This window comes from Protopterus annectens, chromosome 3.part1 (genome assembly GCF_019279795.1).
Source record: "Protopterus annectens isolate FY-2018-M chromosome 3.part1, PAN1.0, whole genome shotgun sequence".
NCBI lineage: Eukaryota > Metazoa > Chordata > Ceratodontiformes > Protopteridae > Protopterus > Protopterus annectens.
Window position 1 is genome coordinate 1,483,858,793 of NC_056732.1, and position 25,241 is coordinate 1,483,884,033.

Genomic DNA, 25,241 nt, shown 5'->3' on the forward strand with positions numbered 1-25,241 from the left:
CCAACATATTCTGGCTAGGCTTATAAATGCCCTAGGGCAGATAGCCTAGTACCTACCTATGAACCTATGAAGCCATTTTTTCTAAACTTACTAAGCACATACGGCTACTTTGCAACAATGTATGGCATTATAAGCTCTTTAGGGCATACATTACCAAAGGGATCACACAAAGAGGCTTACGTATATGCATGCAGCCTCTAGTTAGTAATCCTAATGAGATTCTTTTAAAACAATGGGGTGAAGCCCAACAGCAAGCTTCTCTAAGGTTTGTGGAAACATTAGCTGAACATCACAATAGAGCAATTGACAGTGAAATAGAATCCATCACCCATTTGTGTGATACTGTTAGGAGATATGAGGGACAACCTATTTACATCTCCAGTTTGAAAAATCTTAGCCAGGAACCTATGACTTTAGAGACCCAGTTGAGAGACAGGAAGAAAAAGAAGTTTCTCAGAGATCTAGCAGATTATGATAGGGAGGACCCCTTTAATATAGGCAAAGATAAACATGTCCAGTTTGCACAATTCAAGAGGAACACTTCAAAAAGGAAATGCCCTAGATCTATTTTGAAAAAGGCATCCACATCTAGTGTGGATACCTCAGAAGAGGAATCTTCCTCGGGACTGAAATTTGAGGCATCCGGCACCACAGGATCCCCAGCATTGAAAAGAAGGAACTCCAATGTTCCTTTGGATTTAAATCAAGGAGGAGGGGGCCAGGAAACATAGAAGAAGTAAACAACATGGAGGCTCTGTTACAAATGCTTGTATGAAAATAACAAATGTTAATGTGACTAATATTTCATCTCATGCCCTTTCTGCTTTAGACATGGACACTTTGAATAAAGGTTTATCATTCATACCCGGATTCTTTGTGCCTGAAGAGAATTTTGTGAATGATGTAGTAACATTTTGTAGGAATTTAAATTTAAAATTATTTTTTCAGGACAAGGAATCCTCAGAGACTACTGATGATTTCAGATATCATAGATCTTCATTCATGCCTCCAATGAACCACAATGTGCTCATGTTCCAAAATTCTATTATCAAAGATCTGCACTTTCACTCCAGGGATCATAGACCTAAGGCTAACAATATCTCAAAGATCAATATGGATAACATAGTTAAGTTAGCCAGGAATCATGACTTGGTTATTTTGGGGTTTGACAAAGGAGGGGCAGTGGTGGTCCAAGATTAGACACAGTATGACATGGAAGCTATGAGGCAACTCTCGGATGTCCGCTACTATACACATTTAAGTATTGATCCCCACCCCCCTTCATTTAAAAACAGATCAATGAGTTTTTGTCTTTAGCACTGGAGGAGGGCATTATTAATAACACCACTAAGCTACACTTGACACTAACGGATCCCAGTCAACAATACATATACTTCTTGCCCAAGATACACAAAAATCTCCGCAGTCTCCCAGGTAGACCAATTGTTTTGGGGAGGGGTTCCCTCACCTAACCTTTGTCCCTGTTTCTCACTAAATATCTTAAGCTCTTGCTTAAATGTGTAAGGGCTCGAATTAGAGATATCACCAAATTCCTCCAGGTCATTTCTGATATGCAACTTGAACCGGACTGGTTACTGTGTACATTAGATGTCACAGCCCGCATTGGCAGGGCTAGAGGCCTTGGAATACTGGTTATACAAAACTGAACTTTATCAGCCCGGTTTCAATATGTTTCTTATTGGCTTCACAGAACATGTGCTCACTAAGAATGTCTTTTTTTTATCAGGACAAATGTTTCTTGCAGGTACAGGGTACGGCCATGGGAGCGTCATTTGCCCCAATATATGCCGATTTATTCATGGCATATATTGAGGAACAGATTATCTATGACTGCTCCCATAATTTGTTTATGGGGGAAATGGATATTTGGAAGAGATACTTGGATGATTGCTGGTTGGTTTGGAGATCGGATGTTGAATACCTATTGGAGTTTATTAGCTATTTAAATGAGAATAAATGGGGAATACAGTTTACGGTTAATTATCATAAAGATAGGATCACCTGTTTGGATGTTCTAGTTATTAGGACTCCGGATCACACTTTGACTACTGAAGTCTATTGTAAATTCCCCAAACACAACTCCCTTCTCCATGCCACCAGCTTTCACCCCCATATCTGCAAGAACATCCCCAAGTCCCAATTTATGAGGTTGAAATGCATCTGTTCTGATGAGGGCACATATGGGCATTTCAGGGATGACCTGGTATCTAGATTCAGGGACAGGGGGTACAAAATGGGACAGGTTCTGCATATTAAAAACAGCGTGGAGAATATGGAAATGAAGAACCTCCTTCAATATAAAGAAATACCTAAATGTGGGGGATCCCCTTTAAGGTTTGTCACCACCTATGGTCGTAACACTGGGGTATTGATAGACAGTGTCCAACACCACTGGAATATCTTGTTGGCTGACAACAGATTAAGTGAAATTTTTGGAAGCAGATGTTATTTTTCCTTCAGAAATGGAAAATATTTGGCATCACATTTTAATCACTATAAACACTATCATGATAGGGATAAACATTATTCCCAAGTTAAACTGTTAGGGAATCCCTTAACTGGTTGCTTCCCATGTGGACACTGTGTCCACTGCCCCAGAATTCTTAAGACAAAAAGTTTTAGTAGTAAAAACACTGCTCAGGTTTTTGACATTTCTTTCTTCGCAAACTGCCACACAGACTGGGCAATATATCTTGCTAGCTGCAGCTGTTCAGCTTTTTATATTGGATAAACATCAAGGCCACTGAAGTTTAGAGTGTCCGAGCACCTTAGTGATATCAAACACCATAAATTAACCAATGCCCTTTATAAACATACCATACTGCATAAAAATGCTGTGTTCAGTTTTACAGTGATTGACAGAATAGTGGGGTCCAGATCCAATAAATCTGGTTGGCATGAAATATTAATTGGAAAGGAGAAAAAAATGGATCATTAAGTTAGGGGGTTTATTTAAACCTGAATTAAATGAGCACCTTTAATTGGTCACATGTTTATTTTCTAATTGTATATATAATGAGTAAAATTGTTGCAATGCATTCACACTGATGAAGGCTAAATGATAGCACAGCCGAAACCAGTCTGATTTTTACTCTATATGTGCTTTTGCACAAGGAAATAAAAAGTTTTGGTGAAGATAGCCACTGTTTGCTGGTCTTATGCTTTTTGAACTGTTTATGTCTTTTTGAGACCTTGCAGCTGCCGTATGTGCAGAGTTTATCTTACTTTGGAAAATGGTATACCTTACAGAGGATACTGCTGCTGTGGAACAGACTGCCCATCCACATAAACAAAGTTCATCTCTGTTCATATTCAAACACAACTTAGATCTAACAGAAAATTTACAACTGGATTGCCCCCGTACTACTAAGGGAAAGCGGCAGTTCCTAAATGCTTTATCCCATGCATGGGTCCCCTCAAATTATCTGTGGTATGATGTCAGTTATTCTCATTAGGGGTAATATATAATTACTGACCATAGGATGGGTAAGGCCAATCTCTAACCAAATGGGATAGGTTATTTTGCGCACCAAAAGGTTAAATTCTTAGGCTTAAAATTTCCTACAAGGGCAGCTTGCCTCGTACTTACCTATGGAAATATAAGAATCCAAATGATGGGACTAAGATTTTTAGATAATTTAGAATTAGGATAGTTTATAATCATGCACATGATACTCTGCATGTTGTTAGAAAATAAAGGATTATATATTATGTCTTAGAATTAAAGAAAATATCTTATATACAGTAGATTTGGAGATGAATACCAATAAGAATAAACATTTTGGCGATCAGTAATGAGTGGGTCTGCTTAGTTTTCAAAAGAAAAAAATTATAGTATTAGGGATATGTTTTGGGCATGTTGAAACAGTAATAAAAGAGGTAAAGTATGTTAAATGAAATAAAAATATAGTCAATAGCTTAAAACATTATAATAAATCATTTCAGAAGAATATTTAGTGATGCCAGTTTTGTTAGGAAAGTTAGCTTATTTTGGTATAGACAGAATTAGAGATTATTTTTTTTCTTTGCCAGCTGGAAGACTAGGCTGAATCCTTTTAAAAGGGTACAACTTGTAATGCATATACCTTTGCTGAATTTATGGAAATTAATCAAAGGTGTGTTTAAAGGAAATTATTTGTTTCCACAGAGGCACTATGGTGAGCATTTAGCTATTTTAAAAGTAGTAAAGGTAAAGGATTTCAGAAAGATTAATTTATCTATGAGGACAATAACATACTACTTGTATCCATCAGGTAAATACCCTCCCTCCCATCCTTCAAAACGATTCTGAAAGACTTACTAGCCAAAAGTTGGCTCTATTCTTACTCAACACCAGGATACACTATATTCCTAAATGTGAAAAAAAATACCTGTTCATACCTTACACATTCTTACTCTCTCTTTCTTACTTCTATCAATTTCTCTCCCCTGGCTTTCTCTGTTAATATACCATAAGCCTGCTTTTCTGTCACTTCATATTGCAATCCCTGTTTGTCTTATACTAATAATTTGCATTTAATTCTTCTATAAACTGGATAAAATCTCTCTAAATATTAAATTAGTGCCATATACTGTAACTTGCATCTATTACTGCAGTGGTGGTGCTGCGGTAGCATTGTCGCCTCACAGTAAGACGTTGTCCTGTTTGATTCTCAGCTAGAGCATCTTCTGTGTGGAGACATGCATGAATGGGTGTACCTTAGTTGAAGGTTGTGCTCCAGGGCCGGCAACTCAGCACATAAAAATGTACTGTCAATCATTAGCGGACCGGAGTTCCGCTGTGGCAACCCCTAACTGGGAAAAGCCGAAAGACACAACAACTGTAACTTGCATCTGTTCTTAAGCACAGGGGCACAGTAGATAGTATTGTCGTCTCACAGCAACAGTCTCCCTGGTTCGATTCTTGGCTGGGGTACCTTCTGTAGTGAGTCTGCATGTCCTCCCTGTGTTTGTATGTGTTTCTTTTGGGTGCTCTGGTCTCCTTTCACATTCCAAAGACATGCAGTTGGTGGATTGGGCACTCTAAATTGGCCATATGTGTGAGTGTGTGGTATGGAACAGCAACCATGGCAGGGCTAGCCACCTGGCAGTGTGAAATTTGACTCTAGATGATTGCCACTGTTGAAGTGACACCACAACCTCATGTGCAAAAATGGAAAAAAGAGATTGTGGATGGATGGGTGGAAAGTTTTCATATTATGTCTAATGTGATATAATTATTTAAACTGTAATTGTGTTTTGCATTATTATTATTTTAAAGATTTTAAAGTCATTGTTCTTAAAATGTTTTGTAATACTTTGGAGATTTTCTACTTAGGTCCCTGCTGAAAATAGACTACTACTTAGCAGACTTTCCCAGTAATCATATGTCAGTAAATAAATAAATACTAGTAAGGTGCTTCCATTTACTCTGTGTACATTTCTGAAAAGCTTTCTGGTTTTGTTTGGTCACAGGCAAACACAGAATTACATACATTCACTCTCAGTTCTTCTCCACGCATGCCCTCTTATTGCTCAGGTAGATATAAGTAGCTCAGCATATCTACTTACTTGAATTATAATTTTCAGTTATTTTTGCAATCTCATCAGCATTTATCTTTTGCAGTTGTGATGAATTTCAGCGAAAACTGTACTGTGCAAGAATTTTTTAAATATATACTTACTGATTTATAATATGTTTTGTCAATTAAAGCTTATCCAAAAACACATTCATGAAACAAAACATTTAACATCCCTTTGCTATAGTGAATAGCTATTTTTTGTCTGTGAATATTTCTTTAGGTGCTCTGTAAAAGCTCTTGGCCATAAACAACTTGCATACCTTCCTGCGGGACCATTGCTTTCAAACCATTCTAGTTGGCATCTACCTGTAATGTGACTGACTTGTTCACATAAAAAATACTTCATTGTGGATACTTCAGTATTAACTCTTTAAGCATTTCATTGTTCTTTTATTGCTCTGTACTCCAGAGATGGGCCACATCATGTGCCAGTAATTTTCTCATTGACAAACTCACTTCCAACAGATCTGGAATAAATGTAGACAAAACAGTATTCCTAGCACACTCTTGAGAACTTGTATTTCCTCAGGCCAAGATATATGTACCATACTTGTTACTTTCTCAGCTTCCAGATTCAAGACTTCTGATTATAAACATAACCTGTGTATCTCAGCTCTGTAATTCTGATTTTACACTTAACACTTACTCAGTCTGGGATTATTTCATCTAAATATTTCAGTAACTTGGTCACTCCCAAATGATACTCTGATTTGGCAACTTTGGATGGTGACAGAACAACAAATGGAAAACCTCCAAATCTGAATCTTAATAGAGGTAATACAATGGTGCACAGCTTGGAAATGATCACCACAGTCCCCATTTTGACTGCTGTATGAGGTAGAGTAAAACATTTAACCAATGTTGCCATGTCATTCCTGAAAAGTTGCACTAATTCACAAATGAACAGAATAAAAAAATCTTCCTCAAGCTTTATATGACAGTTGCTAATTTGCATCAATCACAAGAAGATACATTGATACAAGCATAAATGACATTACTTATTCAATTGTACAAAGCAGACAATGATTTCCTCTTATATATTTATTTATATCTTCTGGAATTATGCAAATACACATTTTGTCAGGCTGCGCTACAGTAATAATACTATTGAGAAATTACTAGACTCTTTTTTGATTTTAAATTGCACCATCTATTCCATGATATAACACTTTTTTACTTCTAGCTTGCAAAGCGTATTCATAGGACCATTATTGGCAAAAACTCAAAATATATTTTATATGTCACCATAAAGATCTGTATAATCAAACCTGCTAATGTAGTGGTGCTGCGGTAGCATTGTCGCCTCACAGCAAGACGTTGTCGCATTCAATTCTCAGCTAGGGCGTCTTCTGTGTGGAGGCATGCATGAATGGGCATGCCTTCATTGAAGGTTGTGCATCAGGGCTGGTAACTCGGCACGTAAAAATCCACTACCAAACATTAGCGGACCGGAGTTCCGCTGTGGTGACCCCTAACCAGGATAAGCCGAAAGACACACCATATGTTTTATATTATCTGTAAAAAGTTCTTGGAAAAGGATTAAAATGATGAGATAACACAGTATTTTTTATAAAATAATATTTTGAGAATTTCAGGTCCTGTCTTCTTTTCCTGACTTAGCTAACATGTCTCATACCCTGGCTTGCAAAGCTCATCTAATTGATAAAGCTGCTGTCAGTGGTTATCAATGTCCCCTGGTAAGGGAAAAGAATACAGTTTTACAAGACAGCACAATGGCCATCATTATTTGTAAATAACAAAAATTAATGATATGTACTTTGATTTCTGTGCTTTCTTTTGGAAAAGAAAACTTTCAGATGTCATAGGCAAAAGGATGCAAGAGCAATGGAGACAAATGTCTAAGGAAAATATAATTAGAAGTATGGTATACACTGAGGAAGCTGACTAGGATAGAAATTGCACAGCAGGGAAGAACATTTTTTGTTATCCTTTTTAAAATACATAAACATATGTGGATCATTCTCGACTGAGGTGAAATATACTCTGGGGAAAGGAAATGTATTGCTTAGGACATAGTTGTCCTTTACCTAATTAGATTCTGTCATCTGGAACTCACTTCTACCAACAGTTCACAATTTTATAACTCATCTATTACAGTTACAACATCCCATAAGTCCCACTTAAATGATAACATCCAATGCAAATGTTTTAACTACTGCAGCACCGGCTGTCCTTTGTATCACTTAGTATGAAGATAAATTGCAATCTATTTTTAATAGTTGTGTCTGCTCCGAAGTACAATTCTTCTCATTTGCTGTATAATTTACAACTTTATACACTCAATGAAAGTTGTAGATTTCTGTTATAAATATCCTGAATTTATGATTATTACTGTACTTGCTTGTTTAATTATGTTGCAGTGTCTCAGAATATTTGCCTACCAAATTTTATTTTCATATACTCTGTTTCCCCTAATATTTATTTTTTTATACTCTGTATTCCTCTTACTTGGAGCATGGGAGAAAGAGCCATTTGACAAGCCCATCCATTCAGATATAAAATGTGTAAATAGATGAATGAATGAATGAATGAATGAATGAATGAATGAATGAATGAATGAATAAGGGCTACTGGAACTTCACCTTCAGCATGTATTACTGGTTACACTTAAGGATCTTTCTGAATATGATAAACTCAGGACAAATAGCCTAACCCAGTATATAAATCTTCAAACTGTTTAAGCAACTTGTAATGGCCCACCACTGGACCAGTGATCAAGGAGCCTCAGTCCTCACCACTGGCACCTGTGGGGGATGTTCACTGGGAGGATAACAGGTATGCACAAATTATTTCCAGATGCAGCTCTCTGCCTAAAGTGCAATTTCCCTTAAGAGCACACAGAGACTGCAGCCAGTCCAGGGCTGGTCCCTCTCTCTTTATTCTCTTTCTCCAGATTCCCAATAAGATTACTCACTGGCACAGCCATAGAGTTGAGTCCTTAGTCAGGGTTCCAAACCAAGTCTTCCAACATTTTCTCTGTCCAACCAGTGCTTCGTGCCTCTGCCCAAGTGGCTGACACACACACTCTTTGAGATTTGTTTCACACATACACACACACACACACACACACACACACACACACACACACACACACACACACACACACTTGGGAAAGACTATCACAGGTTTACTAGCTATGCCCCCTTCTGCCCAGACTAAAAGGTAGTTATCACTGCCACAGGAACACCTTGCCAGCTACTTTAAGGCTCTTAACAAAGGGTGTCAAATTTTACTGTATAATATTAATATTAATACAAATAGTAGTTTGACCAAGAGCAAGGCCATTAGGAGTGGCCCACATAGTGTCACCAAATAAATATGCAAGTACTCTCAAAACTTAAATATTTCTACAAAGATCAGCTACAATGAAAAATGTAAATATATTTAATAATAAATAATAAAAGTACATGAAAATATATTCACAGTGACATCAGAGTTCAAAATCACAGGAAATATTTAAAACAACATTGATGGACAGTCTCAAACAAGTAAAGAAAAACAATTTCTAAACTAAGCTTTACTATATCCCTGACTGTATCTAAAAGTGTTACTATTCCCTAATTTAATTAGAGCAAGGCAGATGATGTGGTGAATGGTTCTTGTTGTCAGGTCCCAGACAGAATACAGAATGCTCTGACTCACTAAGAGACTTCTCAAAATAATATCTAAAATATTACTACTGGGATAGCTTGCAAAATGACATCATTTCTGGTCATCTGACTTGTAGTTCCTATACAAACCTCCCGTTGCTGGAAGCTGGCAGGTCTTAACACCTACCTGTAAAAATACACACAAAAGGGCTTTTGCTCAGATCTTTGGCAGGTGCTGGAAGTCATAAAACAATTGCATTCCTCCACTTCCAGAATAGTAATTAGTTCACTCCAAAGAGAATACAGAAAGATTCTTAGTACATACTTTGTGTCTCTGGCTGCCTAGAAACCTGTGATATAGCATTTTTATGGCCTAGCCTATAAAGTGATTTCATTTCAGATATTTTTCTAAAGTTTTCTGGATTTAAGTTAACCCTCCAGTTTCCTCTGTTAAAACATATATATTTAAACAGCTACAATAGTGCATATACATTTCCGTTCTCTCCAGTAAGGCATGCTGTGCATACATTTCAAACACAGGCACTTTATAAATACCTTTTCAACATAAATGTCTGTACAAATCAGTTTGATATACACACAACATGCAGTTCTAATACATTTGTAGCACCAGCACATTGTATGACATACAGTTTTAATACATTTGTAACACAAGCATCCTGTATAAATCAATTTGATATTCACAAATGACATATAATTATTTAGAAAAATTCCAGCTAGCTGTGTTGGCAGTACCTCCTTTTGTCACACAACTAATCAGACAGAACAGTTTTGATCCATCCTTTAGAACTCTGCAGTCACTCTGTGAACACTTTTCACTTTACCAAGTCTTTTTACTTCCAGTGGAACATCCCCTTTTAATTGTACGTCTGTTTAATGTATTTATCTGTTGGTTAGTTTGTTTGTTTGTTTTATCATAACTATGTTATGATTTCTTTCACATTAAATATATTGTTTGTTTGTAATCTGTAAAATGCTTAAGGGTTAAGCATTAAATCATTTAAATAATAAAGAAAATATCAAGTTAAACATGTTAATAGTTTCCGTTTAGAGAAAAAAGTCAAATAATCAAATAAACAAATAAATATACAGCCAGATTAAAAAGCTTACACTGTCCATTTCCACTGTGTGTGAGCACATGTGAATGCAGTGTTTTTGATTCAGTAAGTGGCTCTACAAGGCATGTAGAGCTGTGCATAGATGCACAAGCAAGGAAAACATAGTGGCATGCAAATTCCAGCATATGTAGCTGAATTGTATGCTAATCAACCAATCCAAGGTGGCAGAGCTATTCAACAAGGTATAAAGCAATCATGTAGACTCAGTGCTGGTTTTTTGTGCAAATTCCAAAACCTATTGGAATATAGCCACAGAAAGGAGTCGACACAGAAACAATGTTAGGGGCTGCTGTTGCTTTAATTCATGTGTATGTGCAACAGGCTGAAGTCTATGCTATTTCTGCTGCTAATAGACCAAGGCCAAGAAGGAGAAGAGCTTTCAGACCCTGGAACATATCATAATCTACATGATGTGGAAATTGTAGATAGCTACAGGGTGGATAGAGACACACTACAGGAACTCCACAACCTCTGTTGTGCTCAGCTTAGAGCCAGGGCAAGCTGAGGGGAACCCCTTCCAGTGGAGACAAAGTTATGTGTAGCACTTAGAATTTTAGCTACAGGTACCTTTCAGAGACCAATGGGGGACACACTGGGGGTGTCAGTGGCATCAGCATCCAGGATCCTCCATCAGTTCTTGAATACTATTCTTTAACTTGCTAGTGAATAAATATATTTTCCCTTTCCCTGTATCCCTGAGGATAAGTCCAGAAATATGCAGGAGTTCTATCCGGTAGCACACATGTAAAAATTAAGGCACCACCTGGGGAACAGGGAAGGCTCTACATTAATAGAAAGGGCTTCCACTCTATTAACTGCCAAGTCATGTGGAATGCCAAAGGAATCATCCTGAATGTGTGTGCTGGCAACCCAGGCAGTTACCACAAGTCACATATCTGGCACACCTCCCAACTGTATTAGATGTTCATTGGAGGGATATGCCACAGGGTCATTTACTGGGGGATGCAGGTTATGCATTGGAACCATGGCTGATGACACCCATCAGAAATACACACACCTGCTGAAGAACACCATAATGAGGCAAAAGCTCAAACCAGAAATATCGTAGAGCATGTGCTTGGGCTGCATGTACTGAAATATTCACAGTATGTGCCATACTACACAACATCATCTGAGAAAACAGCTTCAGCAGGATCAGCAAAAGGAAGTAGCATACATCCCACTAGCAATAGCAAGGTCACAACAGCCACACACAGGTGAGGAGTCAGAGGGGGAAGCAGCTGCTAATGTGGGTGCAGACAGATGTAGGTGTGCTCAGTATGCCCTCACATTGGTTATGAGACAACACATAGCACATTCACTCATCACCTAAGGGTTTAAAATCTTCCTCCTATGCACATACATATAGTGTCATTGATACCAGGCAACATTTACAACCTTTACCTCCCCATGTATTCTTTAGGAGGATTTTATACTGATCATGTATCTCGACTTTACCTCCCCATGTATTCTTTAGGAGGATTTTATACTGCTTATGTATCTCGACTTTACCTCCCCATGTATTCTTTAGGAGGATTTTATACTGCTTATGCATCTCGACTTTACCTCCCCATGTATTCTTTAGGAGGATTTTATACTGCTTATGTATCTCAACTATTATTCTATAACATTATCTATTAATTATTACTGACTGTTTTTTGAGCAAATTTTAGTAACTTTGTACATTCTATTTTTGATTTTTGTATTGAAGCTTTTACTGTACTTCTTGTGAATTTGTATACACTTGAAAAGGGCTCACCTGGCCCAATGGACTCTCCAGGTCAACAAACAGCAAATAAATAAATAAATAAATAAATAAATAAATAAATGTATTGGCTGTGTACGGCTTGCATCAGACAGAGACAGCCCTGAACTAAAACTATTGCAACTGCTGGATTTACAAGTTAAGTGTTGAACCTGTAGTGTATCGTGTAATATGAATGATTGGCATTTCCTTGCATGTTGTTACTGGGTAGTGTAAACAAGTAAAAGGTGGGAGATTTGTACAGAAATTATGTTAACATTTGGCAGCAGAGACTTATTTGACTTATATGTGTCCATTATTAAGTAGTAGGCCTCAGGTATCAAAGATTCACACAGTCATACCTCTCAAAAGTAGTGATGGTCACTGCATACTCTCAAGTTTAACACCGTACATTTGTCCTGGAAAATCATTAAAGACAGAAGTTAGAAAGTAATGATACACACTGCAGTTTCAGACTTCACAACTCCCACAAGATCATTAACATAAAAGAAAGAAAAATGTTGATGCTATCAGCTGTGTAGCATTTTAAGACCACTATAAGTCAAAGGTACAATTACCACTTCAACATCACAGCAGATATATGAAGCACTAAGTCAGCTGTGCACCCTGAGCATCAGACACAAAGCATATGTATCACTCTATCCAAAAGATACAAAACAGGGATATGACACAGTTATCATCACTTGCACAGGGTGTTTTGTGTGTGTGTGTGTCTGTGTGTGTGTGGGGGTGGTGGTGGTGGAGGGGGGGCAGAAGCCTAGGCTGGGACAATGGGACAAAAGGAAGGTGAGTGTGCATGCATAAGTAAGAGAAGCAGGCAGACATTTGGATAAAGCAATAAATGGCCAGTGAGGCAAAATGAGTTTTAAGCTGCATTGTTGAATCATGTAACTGTTGTATGTGTGTGTCTGTATGGGTCCTTCAGGTGAAATCAATGTGTGAGTATCTGTATGAACACAGCCAAGCTGTGCTAGCTTTCCATCTTGGTATTGCAGACATGCATGGTAGACATGGCAGCTCATCTTTGTCATCTCCGACTATGAAACGTGGCTCTGCCAGGAGTTGCAATGACATGTCTGCGCCCATGGTCAGATGCACTGTTGCTACCTGAATGTGACTGATGTCTGGTGGATGAGTTCACCTCACATGGATTCCCAGGACCATGACACCATGGTCTGCCATGCCTGGGTGTGGACAGCTCACCCACTGACAGAGCACTGGACGTACTGCTCCTATGAGAGCATGATCAGGCATGGCCATATTGCCTAACAACAGATGATGTGGCTGACCTACACCCACAAGGATGCTGTCCCTCTCTCAGCAGATGTTCCCTTACAGACACCACTCACTCTGTGTCATTCATCAGATCCATTGAATCGGCAACATGGTGGAGGCAAGGCAGTCATGCATGTCAGCTTGCACATCTACAACCCTAAACATTTCTCTGGACTACCTATAGGAACATGCCTGTGCTTCCACAATGGCCCTAAACATACGTTGAGTGGCACAGGAAGAGACACCTGGATCAGGTGGAGGATGGATAGCAGGTCTCCTCCAAGCACCCTAACAAGCCTCCTGCTGGCACCTCACCAACACTTTGGCTACAGACAGAGTCAACTGCCACTAAAGCCACAGTAACCACACTTCCATGACTGCTTGTCTTGCCTTCCACCTGTTCAATATCTGAGGGCTCACTGGAAGAGGTAGGCAGAGGCCTACTGGCTGTGTCTGATGGAATTTCAGGGGATGACTGCCTGCCATCCTCAGTGCCAGATTCAACCTCTGCACCCCACAACTGTGTCTCTGTTTCACCACCATCATCAACAGATTCTGCTGATATTCTGACATCAGGTGGTAGAATTTCCACACTTCCTCTGTCAGGATCACCTGTGATAATAAGCAAGAAACACAGGAATAATTGATACTGACACTACTATAATCAAATATATGCTAACAAAATAAGAGTGGTGCCATTATTAGACAGTAAGGCAATATACACAACAGTCCTGACATCAACATCACACACTAAAATATTTATTTGAATTTCTCATCAGTGCTGACATAAAAATGTTTGGCTTAAGATATGGAGATGATGGTATGCTCTATATGCTGGATGGTCCTGGAAGAAGTTAAACAAAATGTAAGGGCAGCATCATCACAATTAAAAGTAATACAGGGGTTAATACCTTTTCTCCATTATATGCCCATTAACTATACTTTCAACAAGAACTTGGATGATAAGTCCAACCTAAGCCCATGCTTAATCAATCAGGATATGTTAACTGAAACAATCTTCAATCCCCCCCAAAAAAATGATTGTGAAACAGAACTAGTGCATTGTTGTTAAATGGTTTTACTATTAAAAAGTATTTAACAATTAAAATACAAAAGCCTACCTGGAAACTCCTCCTGGGACATGCTTGCTGGCCCTGAAACAATAGCACCAATGTCAAGGACATGCTGTTTTGCACTTTCCCAGTTGCTGTCTGGATGCCTGACAGTGGACAGGAACTCTTCATTTGCTGTTCATGGTGGCTCTGTAGCAGGCCACCAAGTACCCATCCAGTCTTGGGCCACTGCAGTTGCTCTTCTCTGTGCAGGTGAGATCATATCAGTGGCCCTATGGCTCACCTAGTCTTATGTCCTGCTGTGGCTGCCCCATGCATTAATGTCTGCAACTATCTGCTGCAAAGTTTGCATTCTGCCTAACATATCTCCATGTCCCCCTCTCAAGCAAGAAGGCACCATGCCACCTAAAAGCTTCAACACTGACCTGATTCTTAAGGTCAGTGAAGTGTGGGTTTGAGGATTGAGATGCCTGGGTGCCATAGTCGTAAGTATCCTAAAAGACAACCAAAGGATAATACACATAAGTAACACATAACTACAAAACAACTGTTACCAGATGAAACAGAAAAGGGAGCATTTCAGTGTTACCCATTGGAGAAACATAAAACAGTCTAGAGATTTGAAATATGAACAACAGGCTGGATGTAAAAAAGGAGAGTAACAAAAGCAACATATCCTTGTTTGTGCCATAACAGAAATGCAGCTTTGCTCCCCCAGCTCCACAAGAACAGGAAAATGATGCAGTTTGCTAACAAAACATCTTTGAAATGGTAAAAGTGCTATCAAATGAACTGTTCCTGAAACATGTCTATAGATTTAACACTGAACATTCCATGTTAAGGTATTGCCAACCATGTATACCCTGGAAATGCCCTGACAAACATGCCCATGCCATCAGTAGACTTCCAACTAATGCATACAGATAAAAATGTAAAATACATTGTTAATCAATATATATATATATATATATATATATATATATATATATATATATATATATATATATATATCAAACTATTAAAAAGATTTTTTAATTACATTTCAGCATATGCAGTACATAGCTGATAAAATGCAAGCATACTTTCTCAAATTCAGTAATCCTCTGTGCAGATATATCCCAAAATAATAGCCTCTTTTCTGTGTTCTCCACATAAACAAGTCACTTCACCTTCAGTTTCCCTAACTACATGATTGCTGGTTTATGGTGTAGATTCAGGGCTGTCAGCACAGTGAAGATGCAAACAAGGTGTGAACTCATTAGAATTGCTGAATTCCAAATACTTGGCTCTGTGTAACGGATGTTAACATAGTGCAGGCACTTCCTCAGTGTTTGTTTTTAATGGATTGCAACTGTGAATGGTTACTGGTAGGGAGAAGGAAACACAAAAGCAATGCAGACTGCCCTACATTCAGTGGGTGTTAAGACTTACAAAGTGTTTGATGTAATTTTGTCAAGGCTGGAAATGTAAGTAAATAGCATACAATTCACATGTTCTGTTTAGTAACATCCAACCCCCCCCCCCTTCATTTGCTGGCAACTGCAAATTATATTGTTGGCATTTAATATCCTCACACATTTAAGGACAATGATTTAGAATGGCTTACAGACTACATGTCTCAGATTACTAGTCAGACAACAGAAGAATGAGCAAGAAACACAGAGAGGTAAGACAGAGCTGCATATTTGCAAGCAATACTCATTACTGGTTGTGTGATCACTGTGTGTACTACATCCAAAAATAATTACTGTACAAATAACACTTGTATGGTTTCATATTACTGTAGATGATGTTGCAGTTGGTTATATGCAGAATGATTTCAGTTCCTTGCTGCAAAGTTGATTGTATGGCAAAGAGGGATAAGGCACGTTTACTTTGTTCTGAAGGTTCATTGGAGTGAGAGTTCAAATCCAGGCCTATGTAGAAATATTTCATGTGTACTAACAAACATTTTGCAGTGCTGATTTTATAGACTGCTTTTCTTCATTTTAACTACTTTTCCCATTTATTTATCTTTCAGTTCCCTACTGTAGAAATATTTCATGTGTACTAATATTTTGTAGTGTGCATGTCATAGATTGCTTTTCCTCATTTCAACTACTTTTCCCTTTTTTCTTTTTTTTTTTAGGGGGGCACTGTTTCTGTGATGCACTGCTGAAAGCAAACATGAGAAACAGTGAAAATGAATGCAGGTTAGGCTGTGATTATCTCATTTGTACTAAACGTGGCAGTGTGCAACCTGAACTAGTGGCCCACCCAGGAAGCAGACAGAACACCTGCAGAACACCTGCAAACAAGACATTTGTAACAGGACAAAGTTCAAGAACAATACATTGCTGCAATTTCTGTGCTCCATTGTGCAACTGCGCTTAGCTGTGTTGCATGGCGGTTAGCAAGGTTCCCCAGCAGCTGCAGCCATCAAATACCTGCAGGCAGGACTCAGATAGCCAATAACTGAAACAAAATACATTCAATTAATTATCTTGGGCACTGCACAAACCCACTAAGTGTTACTGTGCAATGGTTAACACAGAGACCTTAAGAATGATTAGGAAATTAGAAAATGTCATGTAACTAGCCCTGTGGCAGCAGATGTAAGTGTTGGGTTGGAGTACAGGGGGTCCTGGGTTCTATTATAGGGTGTGCAACCTATTTTTACTGTTGTGACAGTGCAGTTTATAGCAATGAACTGAAAAATAGACAAGTGTTATTTTGTGGCAACAGGTGTAAGTGTAGGACTGCCATCCACATGATCCCGGGCTCTAATGCAGGGTATTCCATGCCCTCTTACTGTTGTTCTACTTCCAATTATATTCACGCTCACTTATAACACTTTAGATAGTGGAGCTGATATGAATTATATACATGAGGGATGAGACACACATTATTGTGTTTTCAGATCTATTTTTGTAAATATAATTCTGCTATCTAGCCTTGCATGGGCTTCACAGTTACAGAGCACACATACATAAGTGCATCTATATCCAATAACCTTTTCAGGTTACACACATACATGTGTAACAGCTCAAACTGTCACATGATTCTAGCCTATGTCTGAGCAGCACTTCTGTGGCAAAGATGGAAAATCAGTGCTGAAGAAGAACATGTTTTGTCCCTTATGCCTAGGTTTTAATCCCATAGTGTAAAAATCAGTTTTCTTCAGTGTATAAAGTCAAAAACAAATGTGTCAGGTCATTACATTTATGCCACCAGTGCATGTCTGCAAACTTGCCTCACCTAACACTTACCTTCCAATTTCCAGTATATATTTCCAGGCTACATCGGTAGACACCCCTCACACTAAGGCCAAGTATCAGATTAACCTTCCAGTTTCAATTATCTAATTTTTCCCTGTTTGACACTGCTGCTCTTTGCTTAATATCTCACAAACGCAGTTGGCATCATTGCTTGGATATGAGCATTACCAGTAAATATGATAACTGTAATTAGTGGGAAAGCATCAGTTTCCATTGGTCTAGTTCAGCTGGTAAACATGGCTGGCATTAGAGAGGAAGGTGTCATGTTTATGGCACAGATGTGGGGTATATAGAATTCCAGGATATTTATTGGACTGCTGGTAAAGGGCCAGACCCAACGGCTTCTGCAGGGGGACTTTTCTGGCTCTTATTACAATTTTGAGGCATGGAATAGTTTGGCTCAGGCTGTTTCCAGTGCCACTGGTATCCTACACACTGGAGAGCAGTGGAGACATCATTTTAATGACCTTCACAGTGTGTTTGTGCAGAATCATCTCTGATCATTCTAAATCACATATGTTATGTCAGAGGCATGGTGGTATTATTCTGATATTGTCCATGATTGTGCTTGCTTCTTTTGACATTGCCCATGAGCCCTTACCCATAACCCACTTGCTGGAGATCTCTGCTGAGATTACACTCATATTCAGACAAATCAGTTTGCACAGCTTCACAATATGCGCCTTACCCCAATTGCATGTAACATCCCTGATAGATGTCTTCTGCATTGTTCATGTATGGATGCTTACCTCACACAAACATCCTTCGCGTTGTTATGTCACCTTGTGTGACAGTCATATAATACACATTTTCACTGTGCAGTCTCTACTGTACCAGATTGATATGTGATTGGTGTCGCTGCTACAACCATCTTCCATTAACATGCCCTCATCTGCTGTACATTAGGTTGTTTCATCTGTCCTCTTTCCCTATGCTCATTCCAACAATTCATCTGTGTGTCCCTGAGTGTTTATTTTACATGGCAGTCCATGTATCCTTAGAGGTCATTTACAGAACTTCCGTTCAAAATGCCAGGCATGTAATTTCACAATAATCTGCACTGTAGATATAGTGCCCTGTACTGTGTTTGTGCCGTATACTTAACAATCATACCTCTCAACTGTCCAGATTTTCACAGAATGTCCAGAATTTTGATATTATATCTCTTAGTGTATTCCTTATCAAATTTGTGGCATTCTGCCATACCACTGGGATGATTTCAGGACTGATGTGACTCAGTAATTACATACATTTGAGTTTCAGACTTCAAATCCTTCAGAACATGTATCTTAACACTAACTCCTGGCTATTCTAGCACATTTCTAATGAGCAACTATGTCAAATATGTCCGTATTTTTGAGTCATTGTCCTGCATTATGTTAACCTTTGTACAGATGTCTTGCACTAAGACATTAAGAGCTATCTGTTAAGGCCTGGTGATCATTGTGGCATTCCACACAAAACTTGGACTTTCAGTTCTCTGATTTAAACAGGATTTCTATCCATGTTCACTTACATGGTTTCCTGGCTGGCAACACTGTTGCCAGCTATGAAACCTCTCTTATTTACTTTTAAATATGGTGCATGGCATGAATATGAAGTGATTGCTGCTGCTCACCGTACATCACCGTGCATACATGTAAACTCTGAGTTTATTGAATCCCAGGGATAATCTGTGAGTTTCACTTAATAGTAATTTTTAAACTGCACATTTCTGATACCACCAGTCATGGGAGCATGGAAAGCATGCCTTTGCTAACTTTTATTGTCATCAGATTTATTGGGGTATTGATATAATAGTAATAATAATAATAAATACAGAAAAGTGTGGGGAAGATGCTGCTATAAAACCTTGTGTTATTAATTACTGACCTTATGCCATAGGACTTCTGTTTGCAGTGTATTGCATGTAGTGAATAGGTGCTGGTCATCTTACAATGCCTGCTTATGTCCCCATCATGCAGGTGGTGTCAGAAGACTACTGTAGTTAAATTAATTTATCTAACAGTTTTAGAACTATTAATGACCAAATCACCCTTTTTATCAGGTATGTAAAAATCATGTAAATAATTAACTGAAGTGGTGATAGAAATAAAGAAAAGATTAGGAATGGTGGACATTTATTTATTTATTTTACATTTGTTGACCGGGATGGTCCGACTGGATCATCATCATCTTTCGGCTTTTCCTGTTAGGGGTTGCCACAGTGGATCATCTCTTTCCATTTCTTCCTATCCTCTGCATCTTGCTCTGTCACACCAACCGCCTGCTCACCACGTCCATAAACCTTATCTTAGGCCTTCCTCTTTTCCTCTTACCTGGCAGCTCCATCCTAAGCATCTTTTTCCCAATATACTCATCATCGCTCCTCAGCAAATGTCCAAACCAATGCAATCTCATCTCTCTTGCTTTGTCTCCAAACTGTCCAACATGAGCTGACCCTCTAATATACTGATTCCTAATCCTATCCATCCTAGTCACACCAAGTGCAAATCTTAACATCTTTAACTCTGCCACATCCAGCTCTGACTCCTGCCTTTTTGTCAATGCCACTGTCTCCAATCCATATAACATAGCTGGTCTCACTACCCTCTTGTAGACCTTCCCTTTCACTTTTACTGGTACCCATCTGTCACAAATCACTCCTGACACTCTTCTCCACCCATTCCACCCTGCCTGTACTCTCTTCTTCATCTTCTTCCTCTCATCCACATTCACCATTACTCTGAACTGTTGATCCCAAGTACTTAAACTCGTCCACCTTTACCAACTCTACTCCCTGCATCCTCACCATTCCTCTACCCTCCCTCTCATTTACACACATATATTCTGTCTTAGCCCTGCTGACCTTCATTCCTCTGCTCTCTGGAGCATATCTCCATCTCTCCAGAGTCTCCTTAACCTGATTCCTACTCTCACTACAGATCACAATGTCATCTGCAAACATCACAGTCCACGGAGCCTCCTGTCTGATCTCATCTGTCAACCTGTTCATCACCACTGCAAATAAGAAAGGACTCAGAGCTGCTCCTTGATGTAATCCTACCTCCACCTTAAACGGATCTGTCACTCCCACTGCAGTCCTCCCCACTGTCACACTACCCTCGTACATATCCTGTACCAGTCTTACATACTTCTCTGCCACTCCCAACTTCGTCATACAATACCACAACTCTTCTCTAGGCACCCTGTCATATGCTTTCTCCAAGTCTACAAAGACACAATGCAACTCCTTCTGACCTTCTCTGTATTTCTCCAATAACACTCTCAGAGCAAACATTGCATCTGTAGTGCTCTTTCCTGGCATGAAACCATACTGCTGATCACTAATCATCACCTCCCTTCTTAACCTAGCTTCTACTACTCTTTCCCATAACTTCAAGCTGTGACTGATCAATTTTATCCCTCTGTAGTTACTGCAGCTCTGCACATCACCCTTATTCTTAAAGATCGGTACCAAAACACTTTTTCTCCACTCCTCAGGCATCCTCTGACTTTCCAAAATTTCATTAAACAATCTAGTTAAAAATTCCACTGCCATTTCTCCTAAGCACCTCCATGCTTCCATTGGTATGTCATCTGGGCCAACAGCCTTTCCATTCTTCATCCTCTTCGTAGCTGTCCTTACTTCATCCTTGCTAATCTGTTTCACTTCCTGATTCACTATCCCAACATCATCCAACCTTCTCTCTCTCTCATTCTCTTCATTCATCAGCCTCTCAAAATACTCTTTCCATCTACTCAACACACTCTCCTCTCTTGTGAGTACCTTTCCCTCACTATCCCTTATCACCCTTACTTGCTGCACATCTTTCCCAGCTCTATCCCTCTGTCTAGCCAATCGGTACAGGTCCTTTTCATACATGTCCATTTTCAGCAGAGGCCCGGGGAGAAAAGCTCCAACATAGTCACATTTACAGATTGTTACATATAGTAAAGCATATGAGAGAAAAAAAAACAATTTACATACTGCTACAATACATCCTAGCTATAGCAACCACAAAATATGAAAGTTCTCATACAGATTTTTAAAACATGCTAGCTTAAAAATAAGACAATTATAGATTTTGAGTTTGGTTACTATACATTGTTCTTGTTAGGGGTTACAGGTCTCTTCCCTAGGTTGTCCATTTAGAAAAGATTTAAGGGCTTCTGTTTATGGTCAGAAGTAAGTCAAGGAAATATAGAGATAGGTCATTTGAGATTATAAGGTTAAAGTTTTTGAATTTATATAATCCAGAGGAAAAGTATGACCTTGGTTTAATGACGAGGAGATAATCTGGGTTAGAGCATTGGCAAAGCCAATGTGACTTAAAATGGAGTTTTAGACTCTTCTTGAATTGGACTAAGGAGGTAGTAAGAGTAAGGTTGGAGGGGAGGGAGTTCCATATTTTCCCAATGGCATTGGCAAACAGAGTATCACCCCCTGAGTTATAGGATTTGATTGGACAAGCAGCCTGTTTGATGAGCAAAGACAGCTTAGATTGGTGTAAGGAATTATTATATTTTTCAGTGCAGGGGTGTTATCGGGTTGTTTGAGAATTTTAAATGCTTCAATGAGTTGGTTCAACTGGAGAAGGTTTGGTAGTTCCATCCAGCCAAGGTTTTTTAGGTTAAAGCAGTGGTGTGTTCTATAGGGCATGCCAGTTGCAAATCTGGCAATATGATTATAACAACATGAGAGTTTGTTTAGGTCAGCTTTGTTAAGGTTAGTTAGCATGGGAGAGGCATATAGAAGGGTAGAGAGAAGATGTGAGCGGGCAATGGCCTCTTTGGCCATTGGAGTTAGGAAGGATTTTATCCTGTACAATGACCCGAGCTTCTTGTTAACGGATTTAATGGTTTGGTTGATATGCAGATCGAATCTAAGTTTTTTGTCAATGGTAACTCCTAATAGTTTTGTATAGGAGTCTGGGGAGATGATAGTGCCATTGTTGGATTATATGGTAAAAGATGTAGGGGAGGGTTTATGGGTTGGATAGAAGAGTAGTAGTTTGGTTTTGTTTGGGTTTTTGATCAGGTGATGATCTGATAGCCAGTTTTCCACTGTAGTAAAAGTGAGCTGGGTTATAGATAGTAGGTTAACTGGAGAGGTATCGGAACATACTAGTGTAGAGTCATCTGCATATTGAATGCAGGTGGCATCGGGGATGACTGTATGGAGGTCATTAATAAAGAATGAAAAGAGAAGAGGTCCTAATATGGAGCCTTGAGGAACTCCTATGGTATTTGGTAACAGGCAAGAGAGCTTATTCTGCCACAGTACTGCTTGTTGCCTACCAGAAAGGTAGGCATGAAACCAGTCAAGAGCTTGGTTGTCTAAGTATAGGGTTTTCAGAGTGTGGAGAAATAGCTGGTGGTTAACCATGTTGAAGGCTTTGGACAGGTCCAGAAAGAGAGCTGAGGATATTTTTTTGTTATTCCAGTTATGGTTAATTATATCGGTAAAAGAGAGGAGGGTAGTGGATGTACTGTGGTGGGGTCTAAATCCATGTTGTGAGTTGGTCAGTAGTTTGTTCTGGAGGAGATAGTATAGAAATTGTTTGTGCACACACTTTTCCATGATTTTGGCAAGTGGTGACAATATGGCTATTGGCCTATAGTTTGATAGTTCTGTGGATGAACTACCTTTATGGATTGGTATAACATAGGATATTTTCCAAATTGAGGGGATTGTGGCCTCTGTTATGGTTCGATTAATTAGGATCGAGATGGGGTATGCTATGACATCTGCAGCTTTTTGCAGATATTCGGCTGGGAGAAGATCTGCAGAAAGGGTAGCTGGCTTTAGCTTCTTCAATAAGGATCGGTTAAAGGAAAGTAGTGTCTTGGGTATAGAATCTGTTATTGAGGAGCAGGTAGTAGATAGTTGGTTGGCTAAGGACTGAATAGTCTCGGTAAAGAAAGTATTAAAGGTATTTGCTACTTCTTCTGGGCTTTTATCACATAATGTTCCTGGAGTAGGAGTGGAGGATTTGCCTGGATGGAGAAGATTATTTAAACCCGCCCAGAACTTTTGAGGGTTGTTTTGATGTTTATGTTGTAGATGGCAGTAATATTTTTTTTTGTCAAGTGTGATGGCTTTTTTAGTCTCGTTTCTTAGCTGTTGGAATTTAATACGATCTTGGGGTGACTTGGTAGTATGCTATTTGGCCCATGCTTTGTTTCTGTGTGTAATTTTAGAATTGGAGTCTTTTGTTAGCCAATGTGCTATTTGTGTTTTAATTTTGATTGATCGTTTTGGGACATGAGAATCAAGTATGGTAAGAAATGTGGCGTTAAAATATGTTACTGCCTTATCTAGGGGAAGGTACTTTAGATTAGACCAGTTACAGGATTTGAGATCCGTTTGAAATTTTGTGGGTTAAAAATTTTTCTTGTTTCTGACAGACCTGTAAATGGGCAATCGAGAGTTGACTATTTTGCCTTTCCTTATGTATGTGATGAAGTGGTCACTAAGGTCATTGGGAAGAGTTCCAGACATGTACATATGGGGATGACTGTTAATGAGTATCCAATCTAGGATACTCTCTTTTTGGTTAGAATTACCTATTCTGGTGGAGGAGGATATGGTCCGTGAGAATCCATGGAGGTTTATATGGGTTGGGTTGGAGTCTGAATAACATAGGTTCCAGTCAATATTAACATCGCCCAGAACAATAGTTTCTTGAGGGTAGTTGTTAGATATCCAATTAAGAGTGTTCTCCAGTGTGTCAGAGTTATTCCCAGGGGGATATAGATCCCAATTAGATTTATGCTTTTTTGTTTGTTTAGTTGTAGTTTTAGAGCTAATATTTCAGCATTGGAGATCTGGGGTTAACTATGACGTTAAGTGTGCTTTTATAAAGCATGGCTATCCCACCTCCCTTTTTCTTTGTACGATCATCCCTGAGTATATTATACCCCTGTCGCCCGGAGATTTCCATCTACAATATTCCTTTAATGCTATACCACAGTGTAAAATCAAAGGCCCTAACAGCTGACCAGCATTGTGGTCTCCTCAAGCTGTCGCTAAGAGACATAAACAAGAATGCCTTTATAGAAAGAAGGTAAATAACTTAAAACTATCCTGTTTGTCTAAACTAATTGCTGGAGGCACTCAATATGTTTGACAAAGCCCTGTACAGCTGTTGTCCTAGTCAAGTGATTGCATCATTAATGTTGCCTTAAGGAAAATGTCATGAGCATGGGATTGCTCACTGCTCTTCAAGTTGCACTGTAATATCCTGAGGCTCTCATGCATGGTATTTGCTGCATATGTTCTGTATTCTAATTTGTTGCTACTGCAGTACTCTATTCCAACCATGGGATTGCTCACTGCTCTTCGGGTTGCACTGTAATATCCTGAGGCTCTCATGCATGGTATTTGCTGCATATGTTCTGTATTCTAATTTGTTGCTACTGTAGTACTCTATTCCTTCAATTTTTTTTACAATTATACCAAAGGCAATGGTTACCTACTAACGTATCTGTGCTGAGTATTATGTTTCTGTTTAGGTGTTATAGTAGAACTTGTCATATTTTTAGGTATACATTAATGAT